The sequence below is a fragment of the Ischnura elegans genome, chromosome 9, assembly GCF_921293095.1.
Source record: "Ischnura elegans chromosome 9, ioIscEleg1.1, whole genome shotgun sequence".
Taxonomy (NCBI): Eukaryota; Metazoa; Arthropoda; class Insecta; order Odonata; family Coenagrionidae; genus Ischnura; species Ischnura elegans.
The window spans coordinates 105,248,638-105,262,346 of record NC_060254.1 but is presented as its reverse complement, the minus strand read 5'-3'; the positions used below and the strand labels follow the sequence as shown (position 1 = coordinate 105,262,346).

The 13,709-nt window shown below is 38.1% G+C and overlaps 1 long non-coding RNA gene across 1 annotated transcript; it reads left to right on the top strand.

The window, feature by feature from the left end:
- Positions 1–256: 256 nt before the first annotated feature.
- Positions 257–7,142, top strand: LOC124165191. Its single transcript, XR_006866159.1, has 4 exons — positions 257–676; positions 1,746–1,798; positions 5,217–5,298; positions 7,084–7,142. It is a non-coding gene; the product is annotated as an uncharacterized LOC124165191 (long non-coding RNA).
- Positions 7,143–13,709: the final 6,567 nt, after the last annotated feature.

The following is a 13,709-nucleotide window of genomic DNA, read 5'->3' as shown; positions in this document are numbered from 1 at the left end:
AATTATACAATCAAATTAAACGATCTTTCTCTATCCTGCATAGTCTACAAGTGTCATTAACTAATCCATTTCGATAGCAAAATCTATGGGGTGGGAATGAAAAGGGCCCAAATTTATTTGTGATCAAGAAGGATTCCTCTCTATAATAGGCAGATGCCTAGGACGCAAAGAGGTGGAGGAATTCGCTGCCGAGGGCCCTATCCCGGAGGAGTTGGAGACTTCAGGGGCTGACGTGGCAATACCGCAAACAGCGACGTCAGATGAAACTGCAGAGATGCCGATAGCCACGTCCCCATTGCCCCCGGAGGAGGGCCGCCCTTCACCAACCGCCTCTCCTCCTCCGGGAGAAGAAGGCCTAGTAGAAGACCCATGGGAAGACCTCAATGTTGAACGACAGGGCCCTGCCAGGGGGGTGGAAGACTTTCCAGGGCCCCACCTTCACCGTCCCTCAGTTGACGAATTCATGCAACAGTATAACAACATAATTCTGGATATAGCGTCTATTACAAACGAAATTGACTGGATGGTGGGGGTTATAGAGAGACGGATTGAAGATCTTGTCCGCCAGGCCCTGGGACAGAGAGCGTCGCGGAACCATCCCGATGGGGACGGGAGGTTTTACCGCCATCAAGACCACCTGTGACCCGCGGCGAGGCCCAAAGTCCCACCTCAAGAGGTAAGTGAATGTATCATATGTTTGTATGCCTAGAAGTATTGGTGTGGACGTAAGCTAGAGAGATTTCCACCTCATGCAAATGCCAACAGGATTGAAATGGTAGACTCCCAGATGTTTTGATTCCTCTCAATGTAAAGGAGTGCCTCCCCCTGCAATTCCTGCCACCATTCAAACATGAGTGATATTCTGCCTCTGAACTTGCCTAATAGGATAGGAGAATCACGGATCATTGGACTGCTTTCCTTTTTCTATAGCTGGGAAGATTGCTCATTAACTGATTCTGGAAGTAACATTCATTTGGATGTACTTTATTTCCATTGAAAATTCAATTTCCATGGCACACATCACTTTTAAACAAGGAGAAGTAACAGGATTTTAATCAAATTAATTCATAATTAATTAAATTACATTTCTATTGCCACACTGATATTGAAGCTGAGGTTAACGACACTGTACATAGTTTCAGGCTGCTGCAAAGCTCCTTCAAGCACTCAGAGTAGTCTGTGCAAACTCACATTTGAATATAATTAGTTATGAATCAATGATGATAGCAATAGTATCAGCTACGAGACTACGTGCTCGTTTCCAGACTTTGCTCACATCGCATATACTTTGACTCCAATTTTGCTAGTTCCGTCACATCCTTGACCTTGGGTGCAATTTGCCTTGTATGCCAGATATCCAAGTTTTACTGGTCTGGCCCTGATAGGAAAATTGGATGTGTGGTTTTCAACAAATTATTGAAAACAATAGTACCTTGCTGTGGGATAATCTATTCCCATGGTGGTATTGATATTGGCAAACACTGACCCCTATGTAATTATCACTTATGTCTCCCATAGTACATTTCTGAATACAAGAATTCTCCCCTATGAACACCCTTATTCTAAAAAATGTAAAGTTCTCTTGGAAAAACTTGTAATAATCTTGGATAATAGTGGTTATTACATTAAAAACACACAACGTTAGGTCTAGAATAACATTTTTCTGTTATCTTAAGATGTCACACAGTTCTAATTTTCATCAATAAATGAGGTTTATCTACAATTATATGCCTTCACTATTTCAGGGCCATAACATCAAGGACAACTCCCTGGCATGTCGGCGGCCAACCACCCAGAGGTATATGACATTTTCAAGGTTTTCCATTGGAATTGCTGTACCTTAATTCCTAGAATAAGTACATATTGATCCCTCACTCTTAGATTGTAACAAGATTGAAATACTTTCCACCATTCTAATCATTCCACCGCAATTCAATTGAGAATTAAACTCAATACTCAATTGAGCATCCCCTATTCCAGTGGCGCAGCGTGGGGGATAAAACCCCTCCAGAGCTCAGAGAAATTTTTAAGTTTAATCCGTTTTACTTAATGGATTTGTATTACTTATAGAATAGTATTAGGATTAATCACATATCCCTCAGAAAACCGTAATGGTCGCCATTTTACACCATTAATCTTAAGGCGGTTATGCAATACCCCCACACCCCAAAGTATTATAGTTGCGCCTAAACCCACCCACCAGCCTTTGTCCTTAGCTGCGCCCCTGCCCTATTCCTCCTATAAAAGGTAAGAAGGGATTTTATAAATCTAGCTAACCATCTTCTACATATATTTAGAAGTGGATGTCTATTTGTCTGTCTGCTATGCGCATTACCATGGCTGCACAGATTGCTACCCAAGTTAGTACACAAGTACTTCTCATCCTACCAAAACGCCTTAGTTCCTCTTCTTGTTGTATCCCACCTGTCCTTTTTCTTGTTGTTTTTGCATTAGCTTGTTTTATGTCACATGTACGACATCATGCAATTTCTGTGGCTGGTCATCCTGCCGCGTAGGCACACCTCTTGACACGCCCTAAGTGAAAACATAACACAAAGGATACTATAATAAACCCATTTAAATGCACTCGGCGCAAACCTTTTAGCTGAGTTATGCGTTCACAAGACATTTTTTGCCTACTCATGTACGTAAATGCATTACAATCAACATTGTGGAGTGGGATAAAAGCAGATCCGATAAGGGGAGGGTCGGGCTTAATTACGGTGCAGTGGCCCTAGGGTCTCCCTAAGTTGGGTCTCTGGCAGGGCCAGAATGCATACGACCACAGCTATCTCACCAGTCACCTTCCTTCCCCCATGTCAGCTATAGCCGGCATCAGGTCGTTTGCGTATGAAAATGCTCGTCGATTCAACCCGACGTTTGGCATCAAAGGAAATAGGGATGGGTGAACACAAGGAAACTAGCGAACACAACTATATAAAGCCTGTAGATCCAGACTTTGAGACTTTGAGGCTTGTATGCTTTATAATCTGCAAACACCCTAAAATCCATCAAATCCCCAAAATTGGAGCACTCAAATATTGTAATGCGGAATTGATTGGATTCGGAAAAGAACAAGAATGCTTGTGGATAGCACTCTTATCTTTGTTACGGTCAAAATATAAATGACTTGTACATCAATACCAGGGACCGCTCAAGGGAAAACACAGAGCAAACTGCTGTTGTGTTGCCCTACTAAGGGGGGTTTGGTATGGAATACCCCTCAATTATGTATAGCAATTAAGTGGTCCGGGGAAAGGGGTACAGCTAGGAATTAAGGACAGGGGAATTTTAGAGGGGACAATCAATGCTGTGGGATCTGGATGGTATGGAATGCCTGCCATTGTAAGCCGTAGGTGCTGGGACCTCCCCCAGAAAATTTTAAGATATGTAAATGGTTCAAAATGGTGAGGTTTACAGCTTTCTCAGGGATATTCTATCGATCCTTACACTCTTCCATAATTAATATCAATGCAATTAAGTAAGTAAAATGAAATGAATTAAAAAATTTCTCTGAATTCGGGGCGGAAGGGGTCTATCCTCCAAAGCCTGACCCCTCCCTGAGCCATTGTGTAGCATCACCTCTTTTGTGTATAATGCAGTGTACATTTTTTGTTAAAAATAAATACCAGAGAGCATTTTCAGAGGTAATAAGAACATTTTAATCCAAATAGTTTAATAGACTTATATTTTTCAAGAACCAACATAATATGAGTGGCAGTGATATATTTTTATTATATACATGGATAATAGCCATGAAACTTTATGAGTTTTTTTTCACAAAGTCTACCTTTTCTTCCGCAAAAATAAAAATAAATTTACACCATGAGATAGAATAAAAAATAAAACATTTTAAAATTGGAAAACAATTTAATTTTGCTGTTTGGGCGTTTGGTTGCCCCCTAGCTACGCCACCCTGGGTAGTTGCCTGGGAAGCCCAGGGTGACGTAGGTCCTGGTAAATGCCACTGTTTAATCTTGTCACTAAAATCTAGGAGAGCAAGTTACATGCAACCATTCCCTGTGAGCGTTATAAAACATACTAGTATATTAGCATATTAGTGCATTGAAGTTTTTGAAGTGAACTTTATTTAAATATTTCCCTGAGATTTTAATACCTCATCTTTAGATACATATATTTGTAAAACCCGTAATGTGACATTCAAAAAGACATTCCAGCCCTCATACTAAGACATAGTTCAGGGATAAGAAATGAATAGTTTGAAGTTCAAGATGATTGTGAGTTTTGAAATCTGACCCAAATAAGGTGCTCATAATAAAAAATATCTGCATAGAGTTCCCATCAAGAGTAATTGTGAATGGTCTAGTTGGATAATACATGAGGGGAGCCAAAAATAATGGGAATTGCGCAGTAACTTTTTCATTAATCAATATTTTCTCTATAAATTGTTATCACCTTCCAAGTAATCCTCATTGACTGCAACACATTCATTCATCTAATCGTTACTTCGACACTTCAAAACAATTTTTTAATTCACTAAAATCAATGTTCTTTCGGCCTTTCACCGATTTTTGTGTTACTTCACCTACCGTCCCAAAACCTTTTCCGTTAATATCCCTTTTCAGTCTAGGAAGTAGAGAGAGTAACAGGTGGCAATATCTGGTGAAAAGTGGGGGTGAACGATTGGCGTGATGCCTTTTTTTGTCAAAAACCACTTCATGGACATTGCGGTGTGGGCGGCTACATTGTCATGGTGGAAGAACCAATCACCTGTGTGCCAAAGATCAGCCCTTTTTCTCCGGATAGTTTCCCTTAACCTCTGCAAAATACCTATAAAGTTCTTCTATGGTTCGGCAACGATCTTCTTGAATGAGGGAGTGGATTTTTGCAACATTGCCGTCCGTTCTTGATGTTGACGGGTGCCCTTAATGAGGATGGTCATCAATCGACATCTGTCCATTGTTGAGATGCGAAAACCAGTCGTAGACACGTGCTTTACTTAGATTACTATTCCCAAAAGCAGTTTTAAGCATCACTAGAGTTTCTGCGGGAGTTTTCCCCTACAAAAAAAAAATAAATAAAATAAACTTCACTGCCGCATGTCCACCCCGCCAGTCAGCCATCACACCTTTTCGCTCTATCGGAAAAAGTTGATTAACCAAAAAAATCCCAAAGACAAACAGATGCACTCCATCATCATCCATAGTTCAATTTAAGCTGAATTCTAAATAATATCATGTAAATTGATTTTCCAGCCATAACACGTGACTGGAACGAGTCCACTGCATAATTTGGGGAATGACCCCTGCCCCCAGCCTCTGGCAGATCGTCAAAATGGTATGAGATCTGTTTTTGTTATCATTTTTCTAGGTACACTTTTTTTGTAAATCGGTCTCATTTCATGAAAAGAACAAATACATACACTTTCAAAATCATACACCTTTATGGTAGACAAATTCCTCCAGAAACTGATTAATGCTATGATAGCTTTTGTTTACGGGAAAGAGTTTCTAGTTAGAGGTTTTGTAACTCTGAATAACTTAATGACCACCATGCCCCCCTTCTTAGCTTACCCGCCGTGGCCAGCTTTCTTCCTCTAATAACTCATTGTATATATAAGGCCATGCTCTTCCTGTATCCTTTATTAATAACTTTTCAATTTTTAATATTTTTTAATATTGATTTTGTGAATATGGATGCAAGATTTTTATTCTAATTGGTGAAAGGCTCTTTTTGTATTTGAATTACTTAAAATTGTGGATTTGACCAATCACCCATTTTTACCTTTTTTGAGATGATAGCAGATGTCGTATCACAACAATGTCATAGATTGTAGGGCAGATTGTTAATGATTTTTTTTCCTTTACTGCAACAAAATACTTGCAACCATGCCCTGTGAGCGTTAGAAAATATATTAGTACACTCAAATTTTTAATGAGAACTTAATTTAAACAATAGCCAAAACATTTCAATGTTTCATCTTTAAATATATGAATGTTTGTCAAACCTGTGATTTAACATTAAAAAGACATTTCAGCCAAGATATGTACTAAGAAACTTTTGGGACAAGTAATGAATGATTTTGAATTTCGAGATGATAATGAATTTTGAAATCTGAACAAAAAAAAGATACTCGTATAAAAATATTTCTGCATACCTTGAGAACCTATCAAAAGTAATTGTACATGGTCTAGTTGGATAGTAGTGTAAATATGTACTAAATATGCAGGGGCAGATCCAGGATTTCTCTCTGGGGGGCACAAGAAAAGGATTTTGATATGGGGGGGCATTAGGCTACCTCGTAATACAAAATGAATGCAATGATAATGGGACATTATTAAAAATCTTGTATATTTTTTAAGGGTATAAGGGTGCACATGCCCCTGTGCTCCCCCCCCCCCTCCTAAATCCGCCAATGCTAATATGAGAAACACTAACAGGGAAATACATACATGCTGTTTTGCTTGGAGTAACATTTTATTTCAATGCAGTAAAAAAACCCAGATATTGTTATTAACAAAGTACATATATTTTTTATGTGCTTTAAAATAACACTGATAATATCTGCAGGGAAATTCGTGATTGCATCACTGTTGATTTTAATTTATGTAAATTTGAAATAAAAAATGATGCAATTAATGGAATTGAATCGAAAAACAAAGACACAAATGAATTCGCAAAAAAAAATGTTTCCTCAAGGTACTCATAAATTTCCAAGAGTAGGTACCTATTGTCTTTATTTAAGGGTCATTGGTGTTGTATTTTTAGCCTAGGAGGGTGATAGATATTAAATGAGCAAGCTAGCACTGGATGGCTATGTATTTATTTGATAGTTCATACCATACGAGACATTTATTTGACATTACATATCACTTTCCCGTAATGGGGAATACCGGAAGTAACCACCAGTACCAACCTTGGGTCTTTCACCATTTCCCATCGATGGAAAGTCCTTAGATACCAACCCAAGGTTAGGTACTTTCTGCTACAATTGGCACTTGCAATTTATCATACTTATTATAACAAATTCCAGGAGCAACAACATACATAATGATAAGGGTGGATCATTCAAATAACATTTTAAGATGGTTCCTAATGAATATCATGTAAATTGATTTTCAGCCATAACACCTGACTATGTGTGAATTTTGGGCAAAGACAGCTGCCCTTAGCCTCCAGATGATCATCAAAATGGTATGAGATCTATTTTTGTTTTGATTTTTCTGAATATAAATTTTTTATGTATTAGTGTCATTTCATTCAAAAAACATTCCCTCAATGCACATGTTAATTTCCAAGAATACCTATCATCTTCATTTAACCCTTTCGCACTGGCGGCTAGAATAGGAAAACGTTTTCGTGCTACAAGTAGCATTAGAATATTTCAAACCTCTCTGTACGGAGCTCTGTTTAGGGGGTGAGTTGCCTGGGTATTTTCGTCCCTCTGTTTTGGCACCCAGCTCAACGCCCAGTGATTAGCGTCCGTCCCTTACCCCACCCACTGGACCACACCCTCTTTCCCTATCATAGCACGAATCCATGGTCAACTTACTGCGTTACCAGTGTTTTTTCAACCAAGCATTGTATTTGATTTTCAATAATTTACTCTTATAAAAGAATAACTAGTATTTTTTAAGCATTGTGGAATTTTAAACGGGTTTCTTGTGTTAATAACAACAAAGTTTGTAAATAATTTTAAGGTAATAAGGCTCTAAGTATGTAAGTCTGTCATTTTTAACGCTTAAATTTTGTTTACAAATTACTTAATCTCAGATCAAAAGGAAGAATTCATTTCAGAGCATTAAAAAAATTGTAGTATGCACAAAATATATCATTGAAAAAACTATTGACAACATAACATTTCGCAACAGATTCCTACAGAAAGGATGATCATAAATGAGTTGAAGGGTCCGGCTTATAATTGCTAAGGAGTGGCCCTAAAGACTCGCTAAGCTGGGTCTCAGGCCGGGCCTGAATGCATCCAACAATGGCTACCTTAGTGGTTACTTCCCATCCCTCGCATCGGCCAGAGCCAATATATCCGGTCGTCTGCATTGAAAAATCTGTGATAGCTATACCTGACGTCAGGTCTTCTGCGTATGAAAATGCCCGTCGGCCACACCCAACATCCGTTGTGAAAGGGTTAAAGGCTCGCCTGTGCTGGGTGCCATCTTACGACAGTGGACGGCCATGGGCAGAGGGTGCCAGGAGTATTCAGGGGGAGGACTGGTGGGGAGTGTGGGGGTGTGGAATACAATAATTAATTTTGAAATTTATATCCTCACCCTCTTGAGATTGAATTGAATCTTACAAGATTGAATCATATTAAATTAAAATATTATTTTTTTTACTCAAGACGGTGTTAATTATGCTGTTGAATGGGACATGATTCACATCAAGGGACTGGTCAATGTTGGTATTCTGACTGTAAAATTCGTCAATTTCGGAATAGGAGGGTGTCTTGGCGGCCCAACACAGGCCAGGTTAAGGGCCAATGGCATATACAATTTATCATACTATTATACATGCAAGGAGCATTAACATACGTAATAATAAGGGTAGATCATATGTAAGCTGGCTCCTAATGAATATCATTTAAATTGTTTTTCAGCCATAACTGCTGACTATGCGTCTAAACGCGACATTCGGGGAATGACACCTGCCCCTGGCCTTCAACAGATCATCAAAATGGTATGGGATCTGTTTTTGTAATCATTTTTCTAGATATACATTTTTTATATATTAGCCTCACTACCAACCATAAACAAACACGTACGCATTCAAAATCATACACTTCTGTGGTAGACAAATATTCCTCCAGAAACTGATATGTGCTATGATGGCTCAAATAATAGCATGCGTAATAATTGAGCAATAGGTAATATACGTTATAATAAGGTAGAAAATCCAAAGTGCAATTTAAGATGGATTCTAAATAATATCATGTAAATTGATTTCACAGCCATAACACCTGACTATGTGTGAAATTTGGGGAACTTTTGGGACAAGCAATGAATGATTTTCAATTTTGAGATGAAAATGACTTTTGAAATCTGAACAAAAAAAAGATATTCGTAATAAAAATTTCTATATACTTTGAATGCATACCAATAATTATTGTGCATGGTATAGCTGGATAATAGTGTTAATCAGTGGCGTTACTAGGAATATGCTTTGGGGGCGCGGGGGGAATGGGTGAGATGGCGTGGGGTGGCAACCCCCCTCCTTGGCAACTGGGAAAATTTTAAAAATCGTACATGCCTAGGAATACATTTTACATCATTTAGGCACTAAAGATTTAACTTTAAGTAGTTGCAGTTATTCCATGTCAATGCTGGGTAATAGTTTTAAATATTTTCTTTTTATTTGCTCTGAGTCTTAGTGGTTTGAGTATGTGGAGGGGGATGAGGGGATGTATTCGTCCCAAAGCGCCAGAGTAATAAAAATATTATTTAAAATCATTGTCTAGTTTGGACACATAACAAATGCATCCGCACAAAGTTAAATTTAAATTGCCAAAATGACGTAAAATGCATTTTCAGGCATTTTATTTTATTTTTTAATTTACCTTAACTTCCCGTTTTCTGTGGGTTATCCCCCACTACCCAACCTCATCCCCCATCTCAAAGCCCCCCAATTCCCCTAAAAGCATATTCCTAGTTATTCCACTTCTGAGTCTTATTAGGGTATCTATTCCCTCGTAGTTGCACCACTGGTGTAAATACTAATATGAGAAATACTAACAGGGAAATACATGCTGTTTTGTTTGGAGTAAAATCTAAATTGAACACAGTAAAAATAACCCAAAATTAGTTGATAACAAAGTATAGGTTTTTTGGCTTACCTTATTATCATACTGATAGTTTTGGCTGGGAATTTCATGATTATATTTACGTTATTTTCATTTTTGCGCAAAGTTGAAATAAAAAACGATGAGTTGAAAACCACTACTGACATGATTTCATGCACAAAGGATTCCCTCAAGGCATTCATTAATTGCCAAGAGTACGTATTAATTTCAGTTAAGGTCAATTGTGCATGAAATTTATCGCACTAATAATAAATAATATAAGGACAATAACATACATATTGAAAAGGATACAACATCCCAAATATATTTCAAGGTGGTTACTAATGAATATCATTTAAATTGTTTTTCACCCATAACAGCTGACAACGTGTCCCACCGCAACATTTGGGGAATGACACCTGCCCCAGGCCTCTAGCAGATCATCAAAATGGTATGAGATCCGTTTTTGCTATCATATTTCTACATATACGTATGTACATAAAATTCTAGATATAGAGAAGAAACCAGTGCTACTTAGCCTGTTTTGTCAATTAATAGAGATAAATAGAGCATCCAAGGTTATATTGACCAAGTTTAAAGTTTATCTAAAGAATTTTATGCTTTCATGATGAGTGGGAATGAACAACAAATGTAGAGAGTATGCAACCCGCGTGCCACCCAAATTGTCTGGCTGGGGTGCCTGGCGCTCACTCTCGGTGCGATGTCTCGGAATCCAAAGGGCAGAAATGAAAGAAATTTGAGGTGATACTCTGCGAGTGTCTAATGAGTCGTTGTAGAAGACAAAAAAGTGATAGAACAATCCGAGAGTGACATCATCTTCAGTTATGTGCGAAAAACACCCAAAAATACCAACTAGGTACACTACTTTGACACTAGGTAAATTATTGTTTAACTCTATTGGTGAATATTGTAATGATGATAAAGGTGGAGTGTATGAAATGATTTGTGACGATTGTGAAACCAAATATATTCGCCAGACTGGGAGGAGTTTTAAAACGAGAATGAGAGAACATAGACGATGTTTTTTGAATAACGACAACTCATCAGGAATTGCAAGACATTTGAATGACGAACACCAGTGGTGCAATTTTGTTGCAAAAATTTTACAAGTACATACATGACTAGAGGCAGAAACTGGATTTCTTAGAATAGTTTGAAATTGTTAATTGCCCTGCTAATTTTAAATTATGTAACGACCATATGTTCCCATTCCACTCACCCCTACCTCCCACCACCCAGTGAGAAATGGGTGGTGGAATCCACGTGGAATCCACGTTGAGTGGTGGATATTTGGTGGTGGTGGATATTGAGTGGTTGGACCCACGTGGAATCCACGTTGATTTCAAGTGGATTTGTGGTGATTAGTATTAAATGTTAAACAGAATTTCTAATTTGTGGAACTTAACTCTCTGGTGACATTGCGTCATTTATCATCCTGAAACCACGCTAGTTATGTGAAAATGTATCGCACATTCTATTTTTATATAATTCGTGGAAAGGCAGCCATGAGAGCACATGAAAATTCGTAGACACATATATAGAAGGTTTAGATATAGAGTGGTTGAGGTTTTAATGGTTTTAGGACAGCACCTACTGCTGTTTTAATTTTTCCACCAAATTTCCATGTGGGTTCCACGTTGATTCCACGACCAAAAACACGTGGTATCCACGTTAATTCTCCACGTGGGTTCCACGTGGATTCCACCACCCATTTCTCACTGGGCAATCACCCATTGACGTCATCATTAACCTTGGAATGAACACATCCCAATAACCCTCCCCCCACCTGAAAAACTCTACCACCATAAAAAGGCTGTCATCCAAGGCTATGTACCTTGATAATGGCACGAGTTGTCGAAACCATGGTGGGTTTAAATAAAAGTGTGGAAACAGACAAGTGGTTTTACTAAGCTGAAAAATACCAAAATTTCAAAACTTTGAGTGCGATGCGGCATGTTTTCCTGGTATCCAATTGAAAATATAATTTTCATGATTTGTTTTCTCACCAAATGGGATAAAACTGGGGGGGGGGGGGGGCATCCCAAAATAAATTCGAAAACTTTTAAAATAAGGACCACCCTAATGTGCATGAAAGTATCCAAGTGCAACCTGCTGTTGCATGACTGTTGAATACTCATCCCTTGCTGCACGCAATTGCGTTAACTCACAAGGGATTACGTAGATGTATATTTAAATTTTCCAAAATATGCTTGTTAGAAGGCAATGTTTTAGAATTTATATTAACCTTCCAATGATGTGTAACTAATCACGTACGTTAAATGTCCAATGGACCAAGCTCACCTGGTTACACTAGGAAGAGTTTAAATTTACCATAAACAAGGAAGCAATACCTATTCAAAAAAAAAAAAAATTTTTCTTATGCCATTTTTTCAAACGAAGTTATGGAAGCTCACATAAGAGGAATATTTTTTTTGTGTTATAAACTGAAATAAAGAGTTTTTTGATTCTACTTGAAGCTATTTCACCAAGTGATGCCTCAAGCTATCCATTTCAAAGTCTCTATTATTCACGTTGGCTTACCAAAGTTTCCTGATTTGGGGTTTGAAACCGTGGGTGGACTTGGTGCTTTCTTTAACAAAAGGGAGAGATCAAGGGGCTGGATACTTACGGCATTCATTCGCCTGTGTTGGAAATTCTCCATTGAATATTTCTGGCTTTCATATCCTGGGTCAAGTAACGTACTGTCGGATATTTATGGCATCAGTAGCAAAATGGTAAAAGGAATGCATAATAAATGCAACTGAGAAATTTATGGAGTACATGGAAAGGCATACGATAGGGAAACTGCGGATTGCTGAAGAAATCATTAAGATAATTTAAGAGCAAAAGATGGATGGGTAGATGAGAAAAGACAGCAGAAGGTTTGAGTAGATTAATGATACATGGCACAGAAAAAAAGGAGGCTGAAGTATATTTAGGGGAAGAGGCAATTTGGTGAAAGGGGAAGCTTGGAGAGGGAAGAAGAGGTAGGGGAATCATAAGCCAGTCTGTGTCACTATCTGGTATTAAAGGAGGACTGGCTATGCTGCGAATTAGGTTTAAGAATGAAGCAATTTGTCCAAATAATAGAATGATGCAGAATAAGTGGAAAGAATACATTGATGAACTGTATGACACATGGAATAGACCAGCGAGGTTGATCCTAAAGGGAGAAAGTGCCAGGGGCAGTTTAGTGTGACTGGGGGCCCTCGGCTAGGGTCCACTATGGGGCCCTCCTCCTGGAGGATTCAGGGGTCCCACTCCAGAAAATTTTAGGAAATTGTATGTCCATGCTATTCTGGCTCTTAAAAATAAGATGAACATTAATGAAAAATAGCAATTTCATAAGGATAGTAGCTCTTGCAAAGTGAGAATTCCACTGCTTGTAAAAATTAAAACTTTATTGTGGTACAATCATCTACTATTAAGAATATTTTTTCCTTAAAGCTGCACTGAAATATAAAAGAAACCTATATAATAACCCTTCAAATACCCTTTTCCAAAAAGATGGAAAGGCATAGGATAAGGAAACTGTGGATTGCTGAAGAAATCATTAAGAATATTTAAGAGCAAAGGAAGGATGGGTAGATAAGAAAAGACAGGAGTAGGTTTGGGTAGATTAATGAGGAATTTATTGAGAAATTGTGTCATTATCTGGTTTAGGAAATGTGTAGGAAATTCTCCATTGAATATTTCTGGCTTTCATCTCCTGGGTAAAGAAACGTACTGTCGGATATTTATGGCATCAGTAGAAAATTGGTAAAAGGAATAATAAATACACACAACAAGGAAACAAAAAAAGTAGCACTAAAAGTGAAAATTCCACTGCTAATAAAAATTAAAACCTTACTATGGTTTTATTACCCAGACGGCACAGAATCCTCCGTATCTAATTCGTATGCAGATAGTATCCATTGACGAAAAGCGACGGAGCGGT